The sequence below is a fragment of the Vulpes lagopus genome, chromosome 8, assembly GCF_018345385.1.
Source record: "Vulpes lagopus strain Blue_001 chromosome 8, ASM1834538v1, whole genome shotgun sequence".
Taxonomy (NCBI): domain Eukaryota; kingdom Metazoa; phylum Chordata; class Mammalia; order Carnivora; family Canidae; genus Vulpes; species Vulpes lagopus.
This window is the reverse complement of record NC_054831.1, coordinates 12,757,635-12,783,789: the sequence shown is the minus strand read 5'-3', so window position 1 is coordinate 12,783,789 and position 26,155 is coordinate 12,757,635. Positions and strand designations below refer to the sequence as shown.

General features: G+C 37.6%; 1 protein-coding gene and 1 long non-coding RNA gene across 3 annotated transcripts in view; one reads left to right on the top strand and one right to left on the bottom strand.

Annotated features, from left to right (window-relative positions):
* The window catches only part of NYAP2 (neuronal tyrosine-phosphorylated phosphoinositide-3-kinase adaptor 2), a 255,854-nt gene that overhangs the window by 117,723 nt on the left and 111,976 nt on the right, over window positions 1–26,155 (top strand). The window lies entirely within an intron of this gene.
* Window positions 18,915–19,774, bottom strand: LOC121497592. Its single transcript, XR_005989514.1, has 2 exons — window positions 19,667–19,774; window positions 18,915–19,542 (listed from the first exon to the last, which is right to left on the bottom strand). It is a non-coding gene; the product is annotated as an uncharacterized LOC121497592 (long non-coding RNA).

Sequence of the window (26,155 nt, the reverse complement as noted above, 5' to 3'; positions counted from 1 at the left end):
ACCTCTTACTTCCTCATTTCTCTGCAAAGCACTCACTTCTCTATTTCTTTAGACTTCAGTCTGGCCCCCATTTCTTGAAGATAACTGACAGCACCATCAGTGCAGAGTCTTTGCACTTATGTAAGCACGTACCCTGTGTGTTAGCTTAGCTCCATTCCAATCTTTCCAATCCCAGGCAGTGTCTTTCTGAGAATATTTCTGATAAAAACATTTCTTCTCATTTGATTATATAAAGCATTTGATAATTTGCCAAATAATTTATATATATGTATATATAGAGATTTATATATATTAATATATAAATATAATTATATTCATATATATATATATATATATATATATATAGAGAGAGAGAGAGAGGTATGATCTTCTTTGTATCTATATTCTCCATCTCGTAGATAAAACAATAATGGTAATGGGAAGGAATCTTTAGTCAAGTAGTGGGTGGACTTCCTCCAAAGCATGTTGGAAGTACAATTAGCTCATTTCAGACCAATCTAACCTTGATTACTGATCTAACCTATTTCTTATCTTGACCCAATGACCTCCTCAAGCCACCATCTTACATGTCTCCTTATTCAGCTGGTTTCTAAAAGGCCTTCTGCATGCACTTGCTCTACTGAGTCAACTCTCATTGGTTTGAGATGAATAACTTACTATCTGGCTCCATCCTCACCATGACTTTGAATCCAGTCTTCGTTTCCATCTCAGTGGCTTCCTTCTGTGCCTATCCTTTGCTACTTCTCTTCTGCATGTTAGATCATTGGTAACTCCCATATTGGTAACCCTTCTGCTTTTTTTGTTGTTCATGCACCACTCTTAGTGGTTTTCTTCCTGACCACTGCTCTCTAAATCTCCTTTGACAATATTTCTTGCTCTGCCTGAATCTAATGTCTCCAGATTCTACCCTTGGATCTTATCTTCTATTCTGATAGTTGTTGAATAAATAAGTGATGAATCCACATACTCTCCAAATGTCTGATTGAATCTCTGGATACATGTCTATCTGTAGATATCACAGTCTTCAAACTCATCATTCCTACACTGAACCAGCCATTTCCTCTATGTTTCTTCTCTTGATACCAAAGTTGGAATGTAAGAGCCTTATCAGATTGCTTCTCCTACCTTACCCCTGACATATAATCCATCATCACATGTACCCAGTTCTGTTCCTCATGCCTCCCATGTCTGCTCCTCTCCATCCTTTATAGCTTTTACTCTCCCATCTCAGACCATCATCATTTCTCAACTGGACAACTGTTTGCACATCTGACTCCTCTCCTTTCCTGCAGTCTCCTCTTCTCAAATCCACCCTGCTAACTACTTCCAGAGAAGATTTTATCACCTGCTTATCCAGTCATATCCTTATCCAGCTCATGATTTCATTGGTTAATTTGTTATCCATTTCATCATTTACCTGATAAAAGCACAACACATGAGCTTAATCTTTATCATTTTTCCCCTACAAGCCTGCAGATTCACATCTCCCACTATGCATACCCTTGGTATGGTCCCAAAGTACTTCATTTTCTCTGAACAAGTCAAGCTTTTTTCTGCTTCTGGATCTTTCTGTGCATGTGGAATTCCTCTTGTCTGGAATGCCTTTTCCAGATCAGTCTCCATAGCAAGCTCCCACTCATCCTTTAACGCCCCAAGGCAACTGCCATCACTCAGGCCCGGTTGGGTTTACAATACAGTCACCTATTCCAAATGATTTAAACAATTAAATTGTTTTAGGTTTGTAAAACGTTATATTTTCTCCATTGTTTTACATTTCTGAATCTTGTTAGGTACACAAATTAATTATGGGTGGTGGCAAAGAATACTGTTGACAGGCTATAATGTGTTATCGGTACTGTATATTTTTAGGTTTATCCTTCTGTTTTGGTCAAAGAAGATTCAGCCTGTGCCATTCAGATTAGGTATAAAAAACAAGTTTCTCCATTGAGATGCTCTAAATAAAGACCTGAGATTCCTTCCCCTTCAATGACTTTTGGAAGTTGGCTTTAATCTTCCCTGTTCTCATGTATTTTATGGTTTCCCTCCACTATTTCTGTCATAGTCTTAAAGGCCAGGGACATCCTCCAAATTAGTTCTGTTTTTCCATTACAAAGGCATCCAACTACTGAGCAGTTTGTCACTCTACCTTCAAGAAGAGTGTGTAAAGCCATTTTTTAAAGCAGAGAGACTGCAAGTGTGCATAAATCTTGTCTTTAATTGACCTCAACGAAGCATCCACTTATTGCAGAAAGAGTGCTTTGATTTTATGGCCCTCCGTCTGTACCGAGAGTTACTATACTATGTACGGCTTTCTATGATTTTTCTTGATAAGTGGGAAGGCAGTGATTTAAGACAAGCTTTTTAAATTTCTTTTTTGTTATTAATATGTATTAAATTAAGTTGATTTTATGGAGCAGAACATGCGAACACATCACCCTTTGGAACCTCTGCTTTCTGACAACTTCATCTAATAAGAACAGCTGAAAATAGAAGAAAAGTAAAAAAAAAAAAAAAAGAGAGAGAGAGGTAGCTTAGAGGAACTAAGCTCCTTCTAGCACTGAAGCTTGTGAACTTTACAGAAAGTCAATTGCAGGTTTATTTGTTTTAACTTAGTATACATTTGTTTTCAGGTCTTGTTTTTCACATCCCCATAGCATATTAGAAGCAATGAATGATCATGAGAAAAAGAACAATAAGGATTGTTTTACTTGATACTAAGAGGAGAGAAACAAAATTTCAGAAATTTATACAGTTACTGTCAAGTCCAAGAGCATCACCCACTCAAAATGCCCTGATTACTCTCAGCTTGTATTACTTTCAGTGTTAATAATGGTGATGCCCCCGAGGATGTCATTAGTCAACAAATATTTATTGACTATCTGCTATTTGCCAAGCACTGTGCTAGGTAATGGAGAAACAGGAAAGATATGTTATATCCCCTAAAAGACATTATACCCCAGGAAGGGTCACTAACATTTAAACAAGCAGTCACAGTGAAGTGGGACCAGAATACTGGTTGGTGAAGTACAGGGTCTGTTGTGAGCATAGATCAAGGGCACCCACCTCAAACTAGAAGAGGCAGAGATGGCTTTTCAGAACAAGTGTCTTAAACTGCTGAAAATAAGGATGCAATATATATTTTTTTTGTTTTTAAGAAAACACTGCCCAGTGTGGAGCTTGAACTAATGACCCTGAGATCCAGAGTCATATGCTCTACCCACTGAACCACTGAGTCATATGCTCTACCCACAGACCCAAAATGCAATGTATTTTAGAAATATTCTGGATAAAAAATGCTTACAATGAAAAAATATATAGCTACCGAATGAGAATGCTCTGATTCTCTGGAAAATGTGGCTAACCAAGCTGAGTTATATTCTCATAGTTTTAAGCAACCAAAGATCTACTGTCCCTATGTAATCTTTATTTGGGGAGTTCAGATGTTTATTTTATCTTATGGAATCTTCCATCTTTATGAGATACAAAGCACTGGATTATCTTTAGAAGAAAGCTTAGAGTACATAAAGATGAAATTCAAACTGGAGATACTTCCATAGAGTAAATCGATTTTATATCCTTATGTTAAATAGCAATGAAATATTAAAATTACATGTTGCCCATTTTTGCATATTTCAGTTTTATTTCTCTTCCCTAACTGTGCCTGGTTATTTTGGCTATCATAATTTCTATGATATAGAAGCTTTGGAAAAGAAAAGGAAATATATGCTTCTATCTATGTTTGATTAGATCAATGCCATATAGCTCTATTTTTTAGCTGGTCTGCTCTCTTAAATGCTTAATCAACTTAATCAAAACTTAAGTTTCCGTGTCTATGAAAATCTTCGTTTTAGCAACATGTACACACCAGCTTGACAGTGAACACAAGCAGGTTACATATAAAATTAATTGCCATATTCAAAAAAATAACTGAATAAAGAGTTATGATTTGGTTAACATGGTTAAATGAATTTGAGGTACTGAGGCCACATTCTTCTATGGTACCTTAAAGACTGTAAATATAGAAATAAGCAACTTCTATCATCTATAATCTAGGACAAGTGGAAGGATTGGCATGTCTCTCAGGACGCAAAGGATGTGGAAATTCTGATGGTAGCCACTGAGAAAACATGTTAAAGTCCCCCCACATGGAAACAGTATATTCTGAGAGGCAGCTCCTTGTGATCTCTGTGGTTATTACTTTGACTAATATTTATTGAGCACCCATTATATACCAGTTATATACCAGAATGAGATAACATTCATGAACAAACTTTTGAAAATGGTGCATACCTTCGAAGTATTTCTATTCTAGCAGGAGTAAAGCAGTTGATAAACAATAGACATAATAAGTCCGTAAACTTGCTAGCATGCTGGAAAGTTATAAGTGCTATAGAAGAAAGAAAAATCTGGAGTAAGGCAAAGGGATCCAAAATTCTGGATTAAGGCAAAGGCAGGCACATTTAAGTAGAGAGAGAAGAAATGACTTCATTCTGATATTGAAGATACAGATTCGGTCTAGGCCCAATCAAGAGCAACCACATAGTAATTCAAACAAGGAATATTTACTGTAAAACACGTTCTTGTCTCACGGAGTCAAAGAATGAATCTCGCAGACAAAGGAGAGTGATTCAGGTGATTGAAGTTTATAAGCAAGGATATAGAAAAAGCTCTCAGGAGTGAAAGGGGTCTGGACAGGATTTCCGACATGGGCCTCCACTGATAGATAGTCTTTTATTTGGAACTGACTAGGGAGCTTGTGGCCTTATCATTCTTGTGATGCTTTGGTTTGAGTAAGGACTGGTGGTAACATCTTTAATGGTTTATTTTTTGGGTCTGGTTATTCTTTGTTGGTCACAGGTGACTGTCATAAAAAAGACCCCCCCCACACACCTTAGAACAGGTGGTCTGGTTTGTTCCCTTGTCTCTGGTTTCCTTACATCTCAGCATTTTTGGGATTTCTGTGAGCCTGATCCCCAAGTTCCCTATCTCCCCCTACCTAGCCTCACCTGTCCCTTACTCATAAAGACTTAATAACTATAACAGGATTAGAGTAATAGGAGGTCAACTAGTAAGAAGTAGAACAGATAGCAGAGAATATAGGAATAGAACAGGTGAGAAACAGCCCCTATGTCTAGGGCTAAGATAGTGCTCTCCAGCCAGAGCTGACTTCCAGGCATTGTTAGGTGGCACAGTTATGGGTGGAAACATTCCTACGGGGGTGCCTAGGTGGCTCAGTCAGTGAAGCATCTGGCTTTGGCTCAGGTTATGATAGCAAGGCTCTGGGATAGAGTCCCACATCAGGCTCCTTGCTCAGTGGGGAGCCTGCTTCTCCCTCTGCCTCTGCCTGCTACTCCCCCTGCTTGAGCTCTCTCTCTCTCTCTCTCTCTCTGCCAAATGAATAAATAATAAAATAAAATAATAATAATAATAATGAAAGAAAATTAAACCACGTATTTAAAAAAGAGAAGAAGAAACATTCCTTTGGAATTGTGCTCTTGCTGGAAATCTACCTCCTGGAACTTATCAGAGAACCTCCCTCTGATGTGGTGGGGAGGAAACTATTCATAGGGGTTTCTTATTAGAGTTATTCCACCACAAGAGCACTCAGGGTTGAGGGGACTGATGTAGGCAGCTGTTGACTTTTGGAGTTCAGGCTAGAGAAACTGCATGCTCTGCAGGAGCTGGACATGGGGAAGCCACTTGCATGACAAGAGTTTGGCTAGTGAGCAGCTGGAACCAGGAAGCAGAATCCTTTTTTTGCTGCAATGTTTTTCCAGCATCTTCTACTGACAAAGCTTAACATTGTGCCAGCTGGCCCAGGAGAGGATATTTAAAGAGCCTAGATCTCTTGTCAGAAGCAGGAAAAGAGGATGCATTTAAAAGTGAGAGACAATCAATTGATAACTTGCACAGACAGTAAGGAAGTGGGGATGTGTCTTATGTTGATATCTTAAGGGAGAATGTTCCAAGTAGAGATCACAGATGCTACAAAGACCCAAAGGCAGGAAGTACATAGGTAGAAGGTCAGTGTAGGGGAACATTGTGAATGAAAAAGACAAAATCAAGGGGTGCCTGGCTGGCTCAGTCAGTAGAGCATGCAACTCTTGATCTCAGAGTCATGAGTTCAAATCCCATGTTGGGCCTAGAGCTTAAAAAACAAAACAAAACAAAAAACCCAAGAAAGAGATGAGAGAGAAAAAGAAGGTGAGACCCTAGAGGACTTTCCTTCTAGGCCATCATAGGGCTTTGCATCCAAGGCACCCATTCAGAGGGTGGAGCAGAAGAGTTGCATTAAGTTTGAAAAGAATCATTTTAGTGACTATAGTGAGTATAGAGTCATGGGCTTGGATATAGAATTGGAGAGACCTGTCAGGAGACAATTGCAGTAATCCAGATGAGAGATGATGGGGGCAGTGGAAGTAAAGAGAAATAGTCAGAAAAATGTTACCTTTTCTTTCTTTTTTTGTATATTTTTTATTGGAGTTCGATTTGGTAACATATAGCATAACACCCAACGCTCATCCCGTCAAGCGCCCCCCTCAGTGCCCATCACCCAGTCACCCCATCCCCCTGTCCACCTCCTTTTCCACCGCCCCTTGTTCGTTTCCCAGAGTTAGGAGTCTCTCCTGTTCTGTCACCCTCACTGATGTTTCCCACTCATTTTCTCTCCTTTCCCCTTTATTCCCTTTCACTATTTTTTATATTCCCCAAATGAATGAGACCATATGTTTGTCCTTCTCTGATTGACTTACTTCACTCAGCATAATACCCTCCAGTTCTATCCATGTTGACTTTTCTATAGGAGCTATTGCTCATAGTCCCTTCTCCCTTCCTTCCTTACTGGGGAGATAGCTATTACTATAGGCATAGACATAGGTGCAGGTATAGGATATGTATAGGTATTATTATTGGTATAGGTATAGATATGCAGATGTAGATATATAGATATTTTTAGGATATACAGGACTTATCTGTGAAAACTTTTCTGTGAGACAAGGATCCGAGCGCTCTATATAGATTAAAACTCATTAAATGCATGCTGTTGATTACATTTACATTTTTTTTCTTGCAATCTGGAAGGTTGTGAGCCAAAAATGAGTTTCCGTAAAAGATCTATAGGTGTTTAAATTACAAACATAGCAGACACAGCTATTTTATCATCAAATAAATGCAAAAGGTTGTATTTAACTTTTATGTTTCCAAAACACAAATCTAGCTTAGAATGTTAACTGAGATCAAGGCCACATTCTATGCAGACCCCAGTTGCTCTCCAGCTGGCCCTGTCAACCTGCCCAGCCTTACTTCTCCTCTTCATTCCAGGTTCTGCCCACAGCCTGGAGCTCAGGGTTCCTTCCCACCCTCCAAGTGCACCCCAGTCTGCCCCTTGCCATTCTCATACCTTTACTAGTGTTGAAATACTGGCCTACTTTCCCCTGGCCCTAAGAAAATTTATCACTTTCTTCACATTTCCTTTTTTAAATTTTTATTTTAATTCCAGTTAATTAACATACAGTGTTATGTTAATTTCAGGTATACAATATAATAATTCAACACTTTCACACTTCTTCACATTCTTGCCCAAATCTTGAGGGAAGACATACTCAGCTCCTCCCAAGGCTGTATTTTCCCAGAACAAAGTATTCTTTTCTATGTGCTCCCTTCCATACTGTGTTGCCATGCTGACATTACTGGTTTTTTTCTCTAAGACTATCTTCTCCTTTAAGCTGTTAAATCTTGAAGGTCTTACTCCTTTTCATATTCCTATTAAATTTCCTGAAACATGACCTTTATTTCTTAAAGTTGACCTTTATTTATTTGAAAATAAAGTTGCAGAGATTGATATTATACCTAATTAAAAATACATTATCTAATAATAGTTGAAATAATTCTTGCAAATTATTTTTCTCCAGTATATACATCAATTTATGTCTGTTACCCTGAATTTCTTGCTTCCTGAAGTATTTATTGAATTGGGGAGAAATTCTTTGCAATATTCAGTATTAGCCCATCCATAGAGGTACAATAAAATCCCCATCTTATTAATACTTTTTAATTTTTTAATATGAAGCACAATTGTTTTCTTTTAACCCTTGCACTTCCAGAGACTATCATACTAAACAGATGAAACTGCTCATGATTCTTAATCTTCTAGCACTTCCTGAGTGAAATATAATATACAAAATATGCACATACTTTTATTAATATTCAAGTTGTTGCCAAATGTAAGTGCTTAAAATAAAAATGTCTGTGTCTTAAGCAATGTACCTCACTGTTCAATTACATAATGCTCATGTGTCTCTGAGAGTAGGAGGTTTACTGGGGATGTCAAGTTTCCTGCAACTCTAAAATTATGCTGGATCAGAGCAAAACAAGAATGCAGACAGAAAGAAATGAAGTGGGATTTATAGCCATATTCTGTTGAAACACTGAAGAGAGAATAACTTGAATATATTTGATGAGGAAGGGACTAATCCAAATCCAAACCAACAGTGAGAATCCACAGCTTGGCAGAAGTTCCCCATTAGGGAAACATTTATTTCAAACCCGAGAACTCTTTATCCGAAGGGATACATAACTTGGGATCTAAGCTGTATGGCTACCTTCAAGTAATAATAAGCCAAACAAGAAACTGAAAAGTCCACGTAATGAGAGCAAAAGTTCTCAGAACTTGGTTATTTGAAATGTTTTTCTCCATTTCCCAGAATGGTACTTGAATCATATCTCTGCTTATAGACATATTTTATCTATTCTCCATTGTTGATTTTTTTTTCAGTTGTATTGTAATTATCCATTCACATCTTTTGTCAACTCTAAGTGGTGAACATCCTGTAGGATGAGAATCATATTAATCTAGTGTATGTTTGGTACTAGAAAGGGTTCAATGAAATGTTTGTTGAAAGAATAAGTGGTAGAATTAAGTGTTACTCCTATGATTCTAGATGGATCAAGTGAATTTATGATGGAGTCATCGCTGAGATAGGGAAGATTAGGGAAGAACTGAAAATCAGATGAATATGCTTGCCAGGTATTCAAGTATAGAGGTAAACAGCAAACAGTTGGATATAGTTCTCTGGAGAATTGGAGTGGAGATGTAGATTTAATTGTCATTAGAATAGATATCGCTTAGCCACTGGATTAGAAGGAATCACGTTGTGAGAGGGAGCAGAAGAAAATCAGAAGGTATCTAGAAGGTCTAGAAGCAACCCACGTGCAGTAAGTCAGATTCAGTCAGGTGGGAAAGGAGGAGCTAGGAAACCAGTCAATGTAGTCAGCAAGCTAGAAGGAAGACAAGAGCCAAGGGAAAAGAAAGTACAATGATACAGTGATAAATGGTGACAAGTCTTCGAGAGCTTACATAGGTAGTGGGCAGATGTGAGTCTGTTAGATCTGGCAATCTAGAGGCGATTGGTGATCAGGACAAAAAAAAATAGTGGAATGATGGAAGGAGAAGCCAAATTTGAGGAGGATTAAAGAGGAAATGGACGATGAGGAATTAAAGGGAGGACAGATGTAATTTTTGAAAGGTTGGCTATGAAAAGAAGCAGAGAAATGGTGCGGTAGCTGGAAGAAGATGAGAGAGCAGTGGGAAATCTGTACATACAGACTTGTGTAAACTGTGGGAGAAACAAAGAACAACTTAGGATGGTGATGAAAAGGATTCAGAAGAGAGAGAGAGGAGATGATCAATGGAGAAAAGTCCCCATCCAATGACAAAGACCCTTGATGGGACAAAGGTTCTTCCTCTGTCCTCAGAGAAAAGCAAGTGAAGAAATGGGTAGGAATTCTGGTTTGTGGTTTGACTTGGTCATGAAAATAAAAGAAAAAATTCTCTCCAATGATACTCCAATTATCTATGGCAATTCAACAAAAGGTTCATAACTTTGTGGATTAACAATGATTTATTATTTCTCATTATTCTGGGCTTTGACTGAATGCAGTGGGTAGCTCTGCTCCCTAAGTGTGGCTGAGGTCATTAAAGCTACTGTTTTCAGCTGGAGGCCTCACTGGAAAGTGGTTTTTCAACCTCCAGGGTCTTTGTTCATATGAGTTCTCACAATTCGGTAGTCTCTATTTACAGTGTGGCAGCTGACTTCCAAGAGCAAGCATTTCCAAGACAACACACCTGATATTCAAGTATTTAGCATTTGCTTGCATCACACTTGCAAATATCCTTGTTGGCTAAGCAAGTCACATGGTCAAAGCCAGAGTTGATGTGAGAGAGGCTATTCAAGGTCATACATGCCAGGAGTTAAAGTTCATTGGGGGCCACTTAAGGTAACTATCACAAGTAGCTTCTGTTTTCTTAAACAACACAGTGTTATGTCTTAAATGTTGGTTGGGAAAGATATACAAAAAGCAAGACTATCATTATGAGAATTGGCATACATAATAATATTTTGGGTCGTGCTGAGTGGGTTTATGAGCTGTATTTATGAAAATAATAGAAAATAACATCAATCTTCTATTAGTGTGGTTTTGTGTGATATTCTTCAGCAGCTCTCCAGTGCGCAAAGGAAGCAGACTGGCAAGATCATTTATAAATGTTTGAGTCTCGGAGAAAATATGTGGACAGCAGAAGAGTGTCAATATATGTAATACCCTTCCTTTTATCTTTTATAGGCTTTCTTATTATTTTCCTTTAAAATTCTTGATCCATCACAATCAGTTTAGATATTTACTACATTCAAGTCAAAATGTTCAGCCTTCAAAAGTTCCAAAAGAAAGCTATCAATGTTATCCTTGGCATCAACAGGTTTTAGTGGTCGAATAATTTATAAAATAGTTGAAACCCTTATTTCTATTATTAGGTATTTCTTCCTTCTCTACTTTTCATTCATTACCCACACAATTTCACTCCATTTACCCTTTTTAATAAAAGATAGATTGTCCAAAACTCCCTCACATATTTAAACTTTTTTACTTGGCCCTTATATCAATGTCCATTCACAACTATAGAAATTCTACTTGCCATTTAGATACAGAATATTTCATGTAAGGACCTGATTCAACAGATATGCAAACACTGAAAAAAAGAGGATACAGATATAACCCAGGAGTAGAAATTGCAGGAAGCAGCTACTATCTTTGGAGCTAAGGGAAGAGATTTTTTAAACCCTTCAAAGCTAGAGGGAGGGTCCTAATGACCAGTCATCTAAAGTTCTTAGGAAAAGGAGCTGCCTTGATGAAGTTAGCTCTAGAACTGCTGGGCAAATCTGGAAACTAGAACCAAATGCCACCCCAATAGTGAAAAACAAGATGCAAAAACAGGGAGAAACAAGTCCTTTCTCCTTTCAATTGTTCAGCCTTTCTGTAGTGCCTCCTTTTTTGTTTTTTTGTTCTGACTTTATTTTTTTAATAATAAATTTATTTTTTATTGATGTTCAATTTGCCAACATACAGAATAACATCCAGTGCTCATCTCGTCAGTGCCCACCTCAGTGCCCGCCACCTAGTCACCCCCACCCCCTTTTGGAAGAAGAGGGAGCACTTTGTAAAGCATAAACAAGGTTTACAGAGATTCAACCCCAGCGTCACAGAGCTGACCAGAGAAGGGTGAGATTGGAGCCAAATGATGATATCTTAATGACTAGCACAGTTCCTTACCACCATCTTTGCCATTATCTCTTCAGTAGTATGACTGGGAGGGAAAAAGATAAACAGCCCAGTGTGGGATGGTAACTTTTTATGTCTTGATCCTTTGCCTTGGAAATACTTTATTACACTGTCTTCAAAGAATACTTGGACAAAGGCTCGTTAGTCTTCATTTTCATGAACATGACCCTTATTTTAAAGGTTCTAATATCAAAAGTGTGTATATGCTTTTCATTTTTGACTTAATAATGAAGTGAAAAATTGATCAAATTTTTATCAAGGATTTAAAAAGAAAAAGAAAATATCTCCTAAAAATGAAAAAGAACAAAATTTAGGCATTAATGACCCTGTAACAATCTGGCCCCTTAGTTCTCTGTTGCTAACCCTTTTCTATACCAGAATTTTCATTTTTCAGTGGCAATCAAAAGAATGAGCTAAACAATACATATTCTAAAGCAGTACAAGTTTCTCTTTCTTGTGTCCTCTTCTGGCCTTCATATAAACTATTTGCATTATAGAAAAATTCCCAATCCAAAAACATCTATAAAACTGTCATTCAGAAAACATTCATCTTGATAACTGCTAATACACAGATCATGGGAATTTTGAGCAGCATTTGTGAAATAATCACAGCTTTCTCAATACAGTATTATAGCAGCTTACAGAAACTGCGAGTATGTTCCAGTTTTCCTTCACAATTTTTTATCTTTATTTATTTTCTATACAAAATATGTTAATGCTTTTGGAATGGTTTTTAGAGGATAATTTGTAGCCTGAAATAAGCATGTTCAAGCTTCATTCCAGAAGGATTTATGTTTTGACCAGCCATTTGGAAGGAGGTGGGAAGAGGCAAAATAAATATAGGATAGGTGGGAGGGGAAAAACAAGCATTTTGTTTCTTATGTTCTAAAAATACATTTCCTGCACCTGAGTTGGGTTTTTATTTTATTTCCTCTTTCTTCTCTTTTCCAAATTATATGTAGGGCATACACTTTATTCCCTTTTTTCTACCTTTATCCAAATGATGTTGGGTCAGATATGAACTATTCTCTTCCCTTTCCCGGGCCTGGTCTTTTTAGTGTTGCCATCACAACCAAAGATTCCATGTTGTTAAAATCTTTTAAACACAGTCTTAAGTTAATAACATCTTTGATCTTTAGGGATTGTTAGAACCTCCAGATTTAAGGTCTATCCATCTCGTTATCGATAGTAAATAGTGTAACCAGCAGGTCTGGTGCACGTGCCAGTGGATGCCACCATAGGCTTCCACAGTATGGAAGTATGTCTAATCCCATCCACAGAGGACCATTGCCATACAAACCAGTCCAAGCCTGAGTAGTCCCCTCCTCTTCCTCTGCCCAGTAATAGCATCAGTCAAAAATCATGTAGTGCTGATATGAGGATAATGGGAACTCCAGAATTTCTAAAAATCACTTGGGAGTTGGTGAGGAATACAGATGGAAGAGATGGATTGAGGATGTTCCTTCCTCCCTCCATCTCCACTCTTCCTAGGCAAGAATCAGCTAAATATAGTTAATGTGTGCCTTCTCATCCCCCCAAATCCTGGTAATCCTTACCCTGCTCTTTGTTTCTTTGTTTCTATGCAGTTATTACCTTCCAATATATTATATAACTTATTTATTACGATTTTTGTCTTACTCCTGCTAGTATACAAACTACCTGAGAGCAGGGGATCTTTTCATTGATCCCTTCTTCATCAGCTAGAACACTTGAAGATTTGTCAAATTTATTCATAGAAATAAAAAAAATGTTACCACATTGGAAAGCTAGCTTTATTAAAAAGTGAACATTCTTTTTTGAGGAACATTCTCCTAAGCAAACATAAACCTTTTTTTTTATCCTGAAATAATCCTGTGCATATAATTTAATAATTTCGTAATACATACAATTTTGTTACATGTCTAATTTATTAAATAGGCAGCTTCAAACTAAACTCTAGTACTTAAGAAAATAGAAATTTAGTTCTTGCTCATCTAACAGTCCAAGTGTGGATGTTTATGATCTGGAGTGGCCTACCCCTATGTGATTTATCAGGTACCCAGGTACTTCTTCAGTGTTATGACTTTGTGGGTCTCCTCAGTCATCAACATCCAGGTGACTGAAGGAGAAAGAGATGGCTTCTTAATCAGCTTGTCCTTGAAGAGACACTAATCACTTCTATCGGTTCCATTCCATTGATCAGAACTGTCACATGGCTTTGCCATGTGTTATGTGGTCTTTAGTTGGACAGCTACTTTCTAGGGACAGTTCTATTCTATACTAGGGGAAAGATAAATGTTGATGAATTGTTAACTGTCTTTGCTACATTTCATGACCAAGCTCTCTTGTAGCATGCACTCTCATTGGCAAACTGTATGAATGAGGTTTTACTGTCATAATAATGCATAATAACTAGAATATAATGGTTGACCATTATTAGTGGAAGTGTTCAGCTGTAGACTATAAATGACATTTAGATCTCTTCCAAATGTTTCTCATGCTGGGACCTATGATAAGCAGCATCAACAGAACTTGGAACATGCTTTACTCATAAGCGTCATTGGAAAGAGGTCAAGTGAAACCACACGTGTCTAAATCTTCTTCTTGGACATAGAATATATAAGCTCTGCACTAGTTTTATTGGCCAAGGCAATTTACATGGTCAAACTCAATAAAACTAGGAAGAATATGCCCCCTGTGGCATGTATGGGGTGGTGGGGAGTGAATATCTGAGGACAAATAAATTCTGCACAGGCTTATGTTGAATAGATTCAGACATAGAACTGAAATTTAATATGATATCTCAAATTATTTCACCTGAGAATAGGGGAGACACTTAAATGAGAGATCCTCCGTATTGAGAGGTCACTGTTAAGAGAGATCCTATATTGAAATGCTAGAGTCAACTTCTTATTTCCCTCTCTTTATCTTATCCCCACTCCCTAGGCGGAACTGTTTGATTGCTAACTTGCAACAATCCCAACCTCTGTCAAACTCTGCCTTTGTGCTCCAATCTTTTCAGACTAGTTCCTGTTCTCTTCAAACACCAAAGTTATACTCCTCTCTGGGTGTGTGTTAGTATTATTATCTGCATGGAGAATGTCATGTGTAATCCTTGCTTCTCTCCACCTCTCTAATTAATAATGACCCACTGAAGACTTATGAAATATCACTGCTTTCTTGAATATTTTTTTATCTTCCAGGCATTGACTATCTTTCTTCCCTCATCCATCCATCCATCCATCCATCCATCCATCTATCCATCCATTCATTCATCTAGCCACCCATCATTTCAACAACTAGTTAATAGTTGTCTAGTAAGTATCAAGCATTCTTTTACAAAATGGATATACAGCATAAATAAGATAGAGAAAATCTCCAGTTTCACAGGGCTTTTATGTTAGCGGAGAACATAGATACACGAACCAAAACATAATTATGACTGCAGATATTGTGAATAAGTGGAAATAGGGAAATTAGACTGTGAGGCGGAGGTTGATGATCAATGTTAAGTCGGTAGTCAAGGACAATCTTTGAGTTGAGAATAAAATGATAAAAATAAAACAGCCCATGAAACTTTAGTCAAATATATAATTAAAATTAGAGTCACTGTAACAAAAGTACCTGTAAAGCTTACCCTTTTTTCCTACCTCTGTCATTCATTTATCATAATTATGTTTTGTGGTGAATATAAAAAAAAGACCAAATAGAATAGGCTAGGCTGATTGCCAGTATCCATAATTTGCTCAGTTATTTTAAAATGAAGTGGAATTATATTATTTGAAGGGCCTTTATTTTTCTAACAAAGCAACAATTGAGCAAATATGGTGGAATAATGTTGCTTAATGCATTATAGTACTAATTTTAAAAGTTCAGGGAAAAATGAATAAGGGTCCTTGAAAATGTTACTTCCTTTCTCAGGTTGTCCTGTCCTGCCTATACTACTTTGGGTACTGACTTGGTTTGATCTCATGGTGGTGTGACCCTCCAAAGGGGTGTGTGGTCTGATTGTGGAGGAAGGGCTGACTTTGTCACACCAACACTCAAGGTATTTTGAATTATGATTAAGAGCTAGCACTGGAGGTGAAAAAGTGAGAATTGAAATTTCCACCCTTAGCTTGATACTCTTTTCCTATTGCTGATATAACAAAGTGCCATAGATAATGTGGTTAAAACACAACTTTACTATCTGATACTTCTGCTAAGAGTCTCATTGGTCTAAAATCAGCACATCAGGGACACTGGGTGGTCCAGCATCTGCTTTTGGCCCAAGTCATGATCCCGGAGTCCTGGGATGGAGTCCCACATTGGGCTCCCTGCATTGAGCCTGCTTCCCCCTCTGCCTATGTCTCTGCCTCTCTCTCCCTCTGTGTCTATCATGGATAAATAAATAAAATCTTAAAAAAAAATAAGATAAAATAAAATACAATCAACATGTCAGTAGGGCTGATTTTCTGCTGCTCATTCCTTTCTGGAGTCTGTAAGGGAAACTCCCTTTCCTTGACTTTTCCAGCTTCTGTAGGCCACACACACACCTCTTGGTTTATGACCTTCTTTCTCCATCTCTGGTGCCAGCTATAGCTGGTCAGGCCCTCATGCCACATCTCTTTAACCTTGCGTCTATCATCACACCTTTTCCTCTGACCACAGGCTGGAGACAAAGATTCATGAGACTGGATTAGATTCATCTGGATAATTCAGGCTAATCACATCATCTTGAAGTTCTTAGCCTTAATCGCATCTGCAATTTCCCCTTTGTCATGTAAGATCATATATTCATAGGTTCCACGTTTTAGGAGATGGACATCTTGGGTCTGCCATGATTCTGCCTACCATACTTTCTCTTTACATTTATGACTGTGACTTCCTTAAATATGAGAAGCCTTACCAGACAGAGCCATTCCTTAATGAGAATACTCTGATTCCTAGGAAGGGATAAGGAAAACAAAAGTGTTACCTCAGTGCTGTAACACCACCAGCTTCTGGCCAAGAATTCAGTACATCTGGGAGATAAGTACCCTTTGTAACATGTCAGTGGAAAACCCCAGCTTGTCTTGTTTTGCAACTGGAATTTGAGTCACTTCTTAAGGATGCCCTATGACACCCTGGAGAAGTTGTTTTTATTATATTGGGAGGTGAAGGCTGGTTTTTATCCCCCCCTCATTGTTTATGTTTTAGCATCATTCCCTTCTGTCCTTTTGATGGATTCCAAATTGTTCCTGGGAGGAAACTGTGGTGATAATTCTAATTTCAGCTGCTCTTGCTCTGGGGACTGATTTGGGCCTTGTCTTTGATATTGTGCTTCTCTAATCATAATCCTGACTTTCTGAAATATGAGTGTCAGTAGAGAAAAGGCTTGCCAACTCTGTCGTTCATATATCACTGAGAGGATGCTTTTAAGGAAGGCCTTAAATGAAGGCATTGTACAAATGCCAAAGGAGAAGAAAAGAAAAGAAAAAAATGCTATGTCTATGGATTAGTGAAAGCTTCCCATTGTCTGACCTCAATTAGAAAAAGCAGAAATATTTCTAAGGATTGCTTTTGAGATGCCTAAAGAGTCTTACTGGATGTTGGAGTTACCGCTCTCCTATGCTGCAGCTCTTTGCCATTAGTGATCTAGTACCTTCATCCTTTTACTTCTTTTCAGAGACTCCTCATGGATTTATGGAGGGCAGTCTCCTCAGTGCCAATGGCTGGAATTAAACCTGCATTTCCTGGAAGTTAGGAGTCATTGTGGGCAAAGTTAATGGCAGGAACTTAAAAATACATAAGATACATAAGCCTAAGATTAAAATGTTTGGATTGGAATGAAGTGGGGTTTCTCAACCAATTTTTCATTATTACACTTATAAGGAGTCTCTTAAGACATATTTTTTCCTAATCACCGTCCTATGGAACTTAATACTGCTGAAATACTAGCTCTGTTGATGTGCTAGATGTATAATTTTCATTCAAAAGAGGATGGTATTTTGCCCCTGACCCAAGAATCAATTTCCACCCTGTTGTGAAAGGTATCACCCCATTGTGAATGTATGATCTAAACTGAAGAGGCATACTTTACTTTTCTCCAACTTTATAATATTAAAATTACTTATTTTAAAAGTGAAACTGGATGATGACATGAAAATCACAAAATATACATACACACAAAAATGATCAAGAACAGCTATTCTTTTGCACGTCAGAGATATACATAAATATACAACACACAAAAATTTAATTTTGTAATCCTAAGCATCTTTCTATGTTCCTAGGTATATTATCACAACATTGCTTTTATATCTACAGAGTACTTTATCATGTAGTTATAGGGTCTCATAATTCAGGTCACAACACTCGTTTCATATATTTATGTTGTTTTGAACTCATTTTGAGAGAAGCAACGCTGTGATTACAGAGTCTTGTACACACCTTTTCATACATGACAGAATATTTCCTTGGGATCCATGCCTACAACTGCAATCTTCCAGAAGGGATGTATTATCAAGGTTCTCGATACATGATGCTAAACTGTTCACCAAAACAGCATGATTCCTTTCAAAGAGCCATAATCATAGCAAAATTTGGGCAGGATCTGGGTAATTGAGTGATTTCTTTCCTACCAATAAAATATTGCGTTTGCATCCAGATGATTGGGCATATTTTTAGAGGCTGTAATTGTTCAATTGGAACAGAAACTTGGGAGCAAGCAGGAACCGGGAGATTTGTGATGTGTTCAGAATTTTACATGTGTCACTTGGCTCAGCAAAACGCTAAGGGTTTCTGTGGACAAAGGGGCAGGAAAAATGGTTACCAGCCAAGTGGTTCTTGGTTTGACTCATTCTAGCTTCCTTTCTTATTTTATTTTATTTTTTTATTATTTTAAAGCTGTCCACACATTCCATTTCAGCTTCTGTGACTGGATTTGTTGTAGAGGTCTGAGATGGAAGAGACACAGACAACAAAGCAAACACCTCCCAAATGCTGTTTCTTGTGGCTTCTTGTGAAGTTCACAAGTCAGCAAATATTTATTAAGCAACTACTATGACGGGCACTACTGCTGGCCCCAGGGGATATATCAGTGCCTGGAAACAAGTCCCTGCCGTTATGGAGTGAAGGTTCCAGTGTAAGGAGGCAGACAACAAGCAAGGAGACATAAATATGCAATATTATGGCAGTTGGTGTTGGATGCTATGAAGGTGAAGGAGAGAATGAGTGGTAGGAAGAGACACAGAGAAATTACTATTTTATGTATGTATGCATGTATTTTAAAGATTTTATTTTATTTTATTTTTTTCAGAGAGAAAGTGCAGACATGAGCAGGGGGAGAGACAAGGGGAGAAGCAGACTCCTTGCAAAGCAGGGAGCCCAATGTGGGGCTCAATTCCAGGACCCTGAGACCATGACTTGAACCAAAGGCAGGTGACCAAAGGGAAGGTTCTATTCTAGATAAGGTGGTCAGAGAAAACCCTTGGAGCCGAATTGAAATGAAGTGATGGAACAACCCATGCAGATCCTGGGGGGGGGGGCGGGCAGAACATTGCAGACAGAGGGACGAGCAAGTACTCAGGCCCTGACCACTTGGAATATGCTCTGTAATTAGGGATGAGAAGGAGGCCAGTGTTGCTGGAGCAGACTCAATGAGGAGGAGAAGAATAGGAAAAGAAGTTAGAAAGACAGATAGTTACTGCAGGGCATTATAAGGCACAGTAAGGACTCTGCAACATCTCCAGCCTTGAATCATTGTGATCGGCCATTCAGCATATGTATTTTAAAGCTCCTGCTATGTCCTGGAGCCCTGGTTAGACACTGAGTCCGCAAAGAGGTGAAGGCAGGCAAGGCTGTCATGGAGCCAGCACTTCGGTGAGGACACAGGCAAGCACCGAGGCCATCATGGTTGATCTGTGGTTGCACTGTCGTGGCTGAAGTAGAGGCCATTAGCTGGAACATGGCAACAATTCATCTGGCTAGCTGCAATATAAAAATCACTTTATATTTAATAAAATGATATTTTCCTTTTAGTAGCTTGCATATATCATTCTATCGTTGTGTGGATCAGGTTCTTTTGAAATTAAATATTAAATTATGTGCTCACCCTCATGCATTGGGCCCCAGAATTAGGAGGGCACATCTTTTCCCCCCTGTTTCCTTCAATTTAGCTCTGTGTCTGGAGCCAGCTTTCAGAAAATTCATGGCAGTGAACATATGATGCAAAGAAAATAATTTAGTGAAGGTCTGGCTTTCTGTGTTTTGAAAAGTTTTGGATCCAACTGGACTTTAGGTAAAAGATTAGAATGTTATAAGAAGCTTACTAGAAATCTGGGAGACAGGGCAGGGCAGGAAGGAGTGGGAGCAGAAACTTGGATTACTGGTGCTTTTCCTACATATTTTGTCAGTTGTGGGTCTCACTTGCCGGTAAATTGTTCAAAATTATATGTGTTTTGTTTCCCCTGAAACAGTAAATGCACTGGGGAAAAGAACAGTTTCTGCTATTGCTTTGTGTGGGTGTATGACCAATGAGACATAGGCGACACAATTCCTCTCGTTGGGATCTGTACCCAGAAATATATAGGCAAATTCCAGAAACTCGGCTTCCTGATCATTCTAAGGGCATTTACCCCGTGTCCAATGTCTCCATTACCTCCGTGACTCAGAAATTTCTGTTATTGTTTCAAGCAGCTTGCCAGTATAGCCTGTTGGAAACCTCTTAGTCTCTGGTCTAAGTGCTGTGTTCTGGAGGGTGATTGTCAGAGGTTTTTAGGACATGGGTTTGATGGCAAGGGATCCTTATCTCCAAGGTAACACTGACATTCTGAGAACAGTTTGTCTCCCTTGTTTGGGTCTTTGTGCTAGTTGAAAAGCACTGTAGGGGCAAATTTGCTTGAGAATGTTCAGAGTCTAAGAAATAAAAGAAGCAGCACTGCTCTCAGTTACCTTGTGTGCATGTCCTGTATATTTTGTTCTTGCTGGGCACCCCAGACCTTGTTCCTGTTAAGATTAACTTTCTCCTCTTGTACTCTCCCTAATTGAACATTCTCAGCACCACACTCTTGTAGTTGTCTTGTCTCTACCCAAACCACCGGCTTGACTTGGGTAAACTTTGGCTGTTGCATCTTTTCTCCTATTTTAATTGTGATGAGCTTTGGCTGCTTCTCATACCACAATAAATTATTTGTACATGGATCACAGATAAAATGTCTAATGTGGAGACAAGGTCTACCATCTTCTTTGCTTCATTGCAAAATATTTCTGGTAAAATTAGTAAAGGCTGTTTGGAATGAATAAGCACTATGAAAGCTTGCATATATTTATTGTAATTTTGAAAAATTCCAATTTTACTCTAAAACAGGCACTGGTCTAGGAGCTGAGGCTTCAGACGTGAGGAAGACAAACACAATTTCCTATCTAGGGAGGGAGAAGGATATTAAACAATCAGTAAACAAATAAACATTCACCGAGAAAAAATGAGAGCACAAAAAAGAAGAGATTTCCAGGAGAGATTGTTTGTAGACTGAATTTTTGAAGAAGAGATTCCTGAGTGAAAATTAAAACAAGGTCTAAAGCTAAGTAAAGGGGATATAGGGAATGAAGAATTCTAAGAAGGACATTCTGGGTGAAGGGAGCACATGGCAGGAGAACCATTAGTAGCAGAATTACTTTTTTGGTTGCATCGCTGGAAGAGGAGCCTCTAGCTACTGGGAGTTATCACAAGGGTGAGCACTGTAAGATGAGGTGGAGTAAGAGATGGAAGCCATGCTACAGAAGGCCTTATTTGTCCTAATAATAATGAGGAGGCATTGTCATGTTTTGAGTTGGGGTGGAGAAGTGCATTCGTGACATGGTCAGGGCTAATTGATTATAATAATTACAACTGTATTTATAAAGGATCTGATTACGCATGCTAATTTGGTAGATAAACAAGTGAATATATACATAAACACATTATACATACATGCATGTGTATATATATATATACACACACATACACACACATAAGTGTATATATACACATAAATTCCAATTTGAGTTTGAAAATATGCTTTGATACTATATGTTGGCAAATTGAATTTAAATAAAATATATATAAAAAAGAAAATATGCTTTGAGATTAGGTTTAGAGTCTTTTCCTAAATTCCCATTATTATTAATCAAAACATCTATGAGTTGAAATTTACCTTTTAGATTAAGAGTCCAAGCTGATGTTGTTAGATGTTTAAGGTATAGCTTAGACGTGGAGAAAGAATCACAGGGAATAATCTGGGAATAATACAGATTGGGTAAAGTATAATGTCCCTGTCTTTCCCTACATTTTAGGTTCAGAATTCATGTTATCCTGGTGACTTTTATTATGAATGAATGAAAGCTAATCTAAATCCCAAAGTGAAACCTCTGCAATTGCTCAAGCTATTTGAATAATGGAAGGCTAGATTCATAAATAGCCCCATGATTTCCTCCAAGGTAAAGAAAGTTGCTGTCTCCTCCAGGAGACTTTATGTGTGGCCCACCATTGGCACCTACTGTTGGCTTGCCTATTCCTAGCCCCATCTCTGAAATTTCTGTGAATTGAACAGAATTTCCATAAATTATGAGAAAGAAATTATGAGAAAGAAAGAAAGAAATTATGAGAAAGAAATTATGAGAAAGAAAGAATTATGAGAAAGAAAAAAAGCAAAGCTGATCTGGGTTCCAGGGTTCCAAAATGAAGGCTTCTGTTCTCCCATTGTGTAGCACTGCTGCAATTTGAAACGTTTCAGCAGTCTCTAAGAACTCAGGACCAGTGTCTGCTTCTTGTGATCAGTGAGTTTCTGGCTTGAGTCAAACCACCCTGGGCTGGAGGGGATCATTTTCTTCATCTACATTTAGAGAAAGTAAATGGAAACATACACATAAATCCCAGTAAAGAAGACTTATAAGGTCATAGGGCTAAATAAAAATTGTGCACACACACAAAAGGAAATGCTTTCTCTTTCTAACCTTACTCTGTAAGAGTGAAGGGTAAACTACATAGGAATAATGGGATATCTATAATATCCAAAATTGAATTACATAAATATAACAAATTCTACATCTTTACTACATGCATGTGGCATTAAACTTTAGGATGTCCTTGAGGTGAGCCACTTCCAATTTTGGAAATATTCTGTCTCTCTCTCTTTTTTAGAATCTAGTCACATTTTTCCTAAATTGAAGTTTGGAGAATATCCCCCACCCAAATGTCATTTTTCAAAACCTAAGTGTTCTATCCATGGTTCAGAAAAACAGAGTATTTCAATAAGAGGTGTTAATCTGTTGAATTTTTTGCATTGCTATATATATATATATATATATATATATATATATATATACATATATATATATGCTGTGATTTACATCCTTCATTTACCCTTTTGTTTTTATTTTAATTGCATTATTAAATTAAAACTTACTCAAGGAAAATTAACTTTTTTTTTCAGCTTAGGCTGAGGAGCAACTAAGAATGCCAACACTGAAATGGTAATTGTCCAAAAAATTCCAATGCCCACATAATTTTAAAGGAAAAATTACATCTTTCAAAGTAAATTCACTCCTATTATATGAATATACATAGGATATAAACCTAATATAGAAGGAAACTGAAATATTGATCTCATACATCAGTGAACATAAAATCTATATTTATTTAGGCAATCATTCATTTTACAGTTTCCCAGAACTGGCTGGCTCTCTGGCATTGGCACCATTAATTTTTATAGCTCAGTGCTAAATAAGTGTGAAGTATGTGTGAAAGCATATGCTACCATTACATATCTTCCAATGTAGTGAGAGAGATTTTTCTAATGAACACAGATAATAATTGATAGTAATATTGCTTATACTTTTTAAACCCTTCATTTGGCAGTCTGCTAATGACTTCTGATATAGTATCTTTTTAAACCCTCACAACATCCTGTAAATAAGTATTATTATATCCATTTAAGAGTTAAGCTCAATGAGGCTTAAAGAGATTACAGTTAACTTGCCCAAGGTTACACAATGACTAAATTGGAATTAGAATTCAGACTCATGGATGAGTATTGGTAATTTTTTTTTAAGGTTAAAACACACTTACCTATGTATTTGTAAAACAAATATGCACCATCATCTCTAAAGGCAAATTATTCTGACAGTAGGCAACTAGAGTCAGATCACCTGCATTTAAAGTCAATTTCTTTCACTTGGGCAAGTAATTCAATTTCTCTATAACTAAGTTTCAATGTCTGTAAAATGGGATTTATAATAGTATTACCTTGTAGGGATGTCCTGGGGATTAAATAAAGTAAACTTTCAAAAGATACAAATAATGCATTTGCTACATAGTGGCTATTATTATTACATTTATTATTATTATTATTATTATTATTATTATTATTATTACTACTACCACTATTTTCATTAGAGGTATTAGCACACATCATCACAACTTCTGTGAAGTTGAATGAAATGTTTTATGGCTCTGTGATTCCATGTTGCTTCCTTTGTGATCTCAAAGATCACAAACATTTCTATCTTTATATCTCAGCCAGGACAGATTTACAAAGGATAATCCCCAGTAGACTGTATCTATGGAACTGCAGGGATTCAGCCACTGTAGAGTTGACTTGCCGGAGGGACAGGGGAAATGTTCCAATCGTTAATCAGATTTTTCTCCTAACTTACTTTCCCTGAACATAATATCCTCCTGGGTTGAATCCAAATTAATTGAGCCTCTATTGGGTGCTCAGCACTCTGCGTTTTCCATGGCTACTTTTTTTGTTGTCACATTTTTCCCCCCTCAAGACTCAGGAAATTAATTTATTTGGTAACTTCCTTTCTCTGCAGGTAGAGATGCTGTAAGAGATAGCTGAGAGCCAGGAACTTATTAAGCTGATGGCTTCAAAATATTTAGGCAAACAAATAAAAACAAACAAACAAACAAAAAACCCCACTATTAAACCAGTGGTTTAATAACACAGCTATCTCTAAGTTTTAAAATGTGTGCTGTTTTCCCACATCTGCTAAGAATTATTTGATCGACTACTGGGTGGAGATGATTGGTACACATAGATAAAACCATCCAGAGAGTCCTTGTTTGGGGGAACCTGTGGTGATGTAGACATATAGCTTTAATTTGTTAGGCTCTTTTCCTAAAGAAAACTAGTCTTTAAGGTGAAGTACCTCTAAAAACTCTAAGGACATCAATTTTCATGAAAAAATCTTGAGAATGGAGGGAACAAGGAAGAAAATCTGAAGGAAAGCATGAAAAAGAATTGAGAGTTTTCAATCATCGTGCATTGGTAGTTTATTATTTAGTATACAATTATTTATAGTAATTATTGACCAAATGCCTGTTGGTAGTATGTCCTTCTATTAAGTCCATTGGGGTTTTAAAAAGATGAGCTGCTTCTGCCTTTGGAAAGCTTGTAATCTTTAGGAGGGAAAAACTGATAACCAGGTATGAGGTAGGAAATGAAGAAGATAACAAGGAAGAAATAGTGAGGCACAAGAGAAAAAAAAGTCAAAAACAAGAGGAAAAAGAAAGTAGTGATGCTTGAATTAGAGCTTAAAGGTTAGGAAGGTTTGTGTTTAGATTAAGACAGTGGAAGAGCAGAGGACAATGTCAGAGCAACGTCTGAACGTATACACATCTGAGACCTGTGGGCAAAAGTGGAAGTTTGGGTTGACCTGAGTGAAAAGTATGTGAAAAATGCCAAAAAGAAGAAGGAGAGGAATTACAAATGTTCTTATGGGAGGTCTGGCATGCTGTCATTTAAGTGAAACCACACCTGTGGGAGTGCTTCTTTACCACCACAGAGAGATCCTAGTAAGTCCAAGAGGGATGACTTATAATGGAGTTTCAGGGTACTTTTGTTTCCTGTTTCCCACATTTGTGACATTGTTTCAAGTGGCCTTGCCATATTAAGTTTTCTATTAACAAGAAAAGTTCTTTTTTTTTTCAAAAAAATATATAACCTCAATGAAAATTCATGGTCTAGGATAGTGCTTACAAAGTCATTGGACCTTATGTGTTTATTTATTTTTTTAAGATCTTATTAGAGAGAGAGGGAGAGTATGTGTGTGCAAGCAGGAATGCAGGGGGAAGGGTAGAAACAGAATCTCAAGCAGACTCAGCTCTGAGCACAAGGCCTGAAGCGGGGTTTGATCACATGACCCATGAGATCATGACCTGAGCTGAAACCAAGAGTCAGACACTTAACTGACTGAGCCATCCAGGTGCCCCACCTTGTGTGCTTCTGTATTGCAAGATCTAACTCATGAATTCTGTGTGCCCTGTGTTCTTTCATGTACCCCTCTCATCTTTCCTTAGTATAAGGCAACTGAAAAAGGACCATTTTCATCCCTCAGCTAATTTTTATGTTCTTTCTCTTTGGCAGGTGAAATATTTAACTTGCCTCAATCTCTATACATGGGTAATGCTGACTATTCCTCCTTTGAGCTTTCTCTCCTTCACATTTTCATTTCTTTTGCCACTGTTAACTATTCTTCACATGCCTCATCCTCTTCCTCCCTCTTAAATCAAATAATACCTAAGGAAATAGAAAATGCTAGGGCTGTCCATGGCTATTTA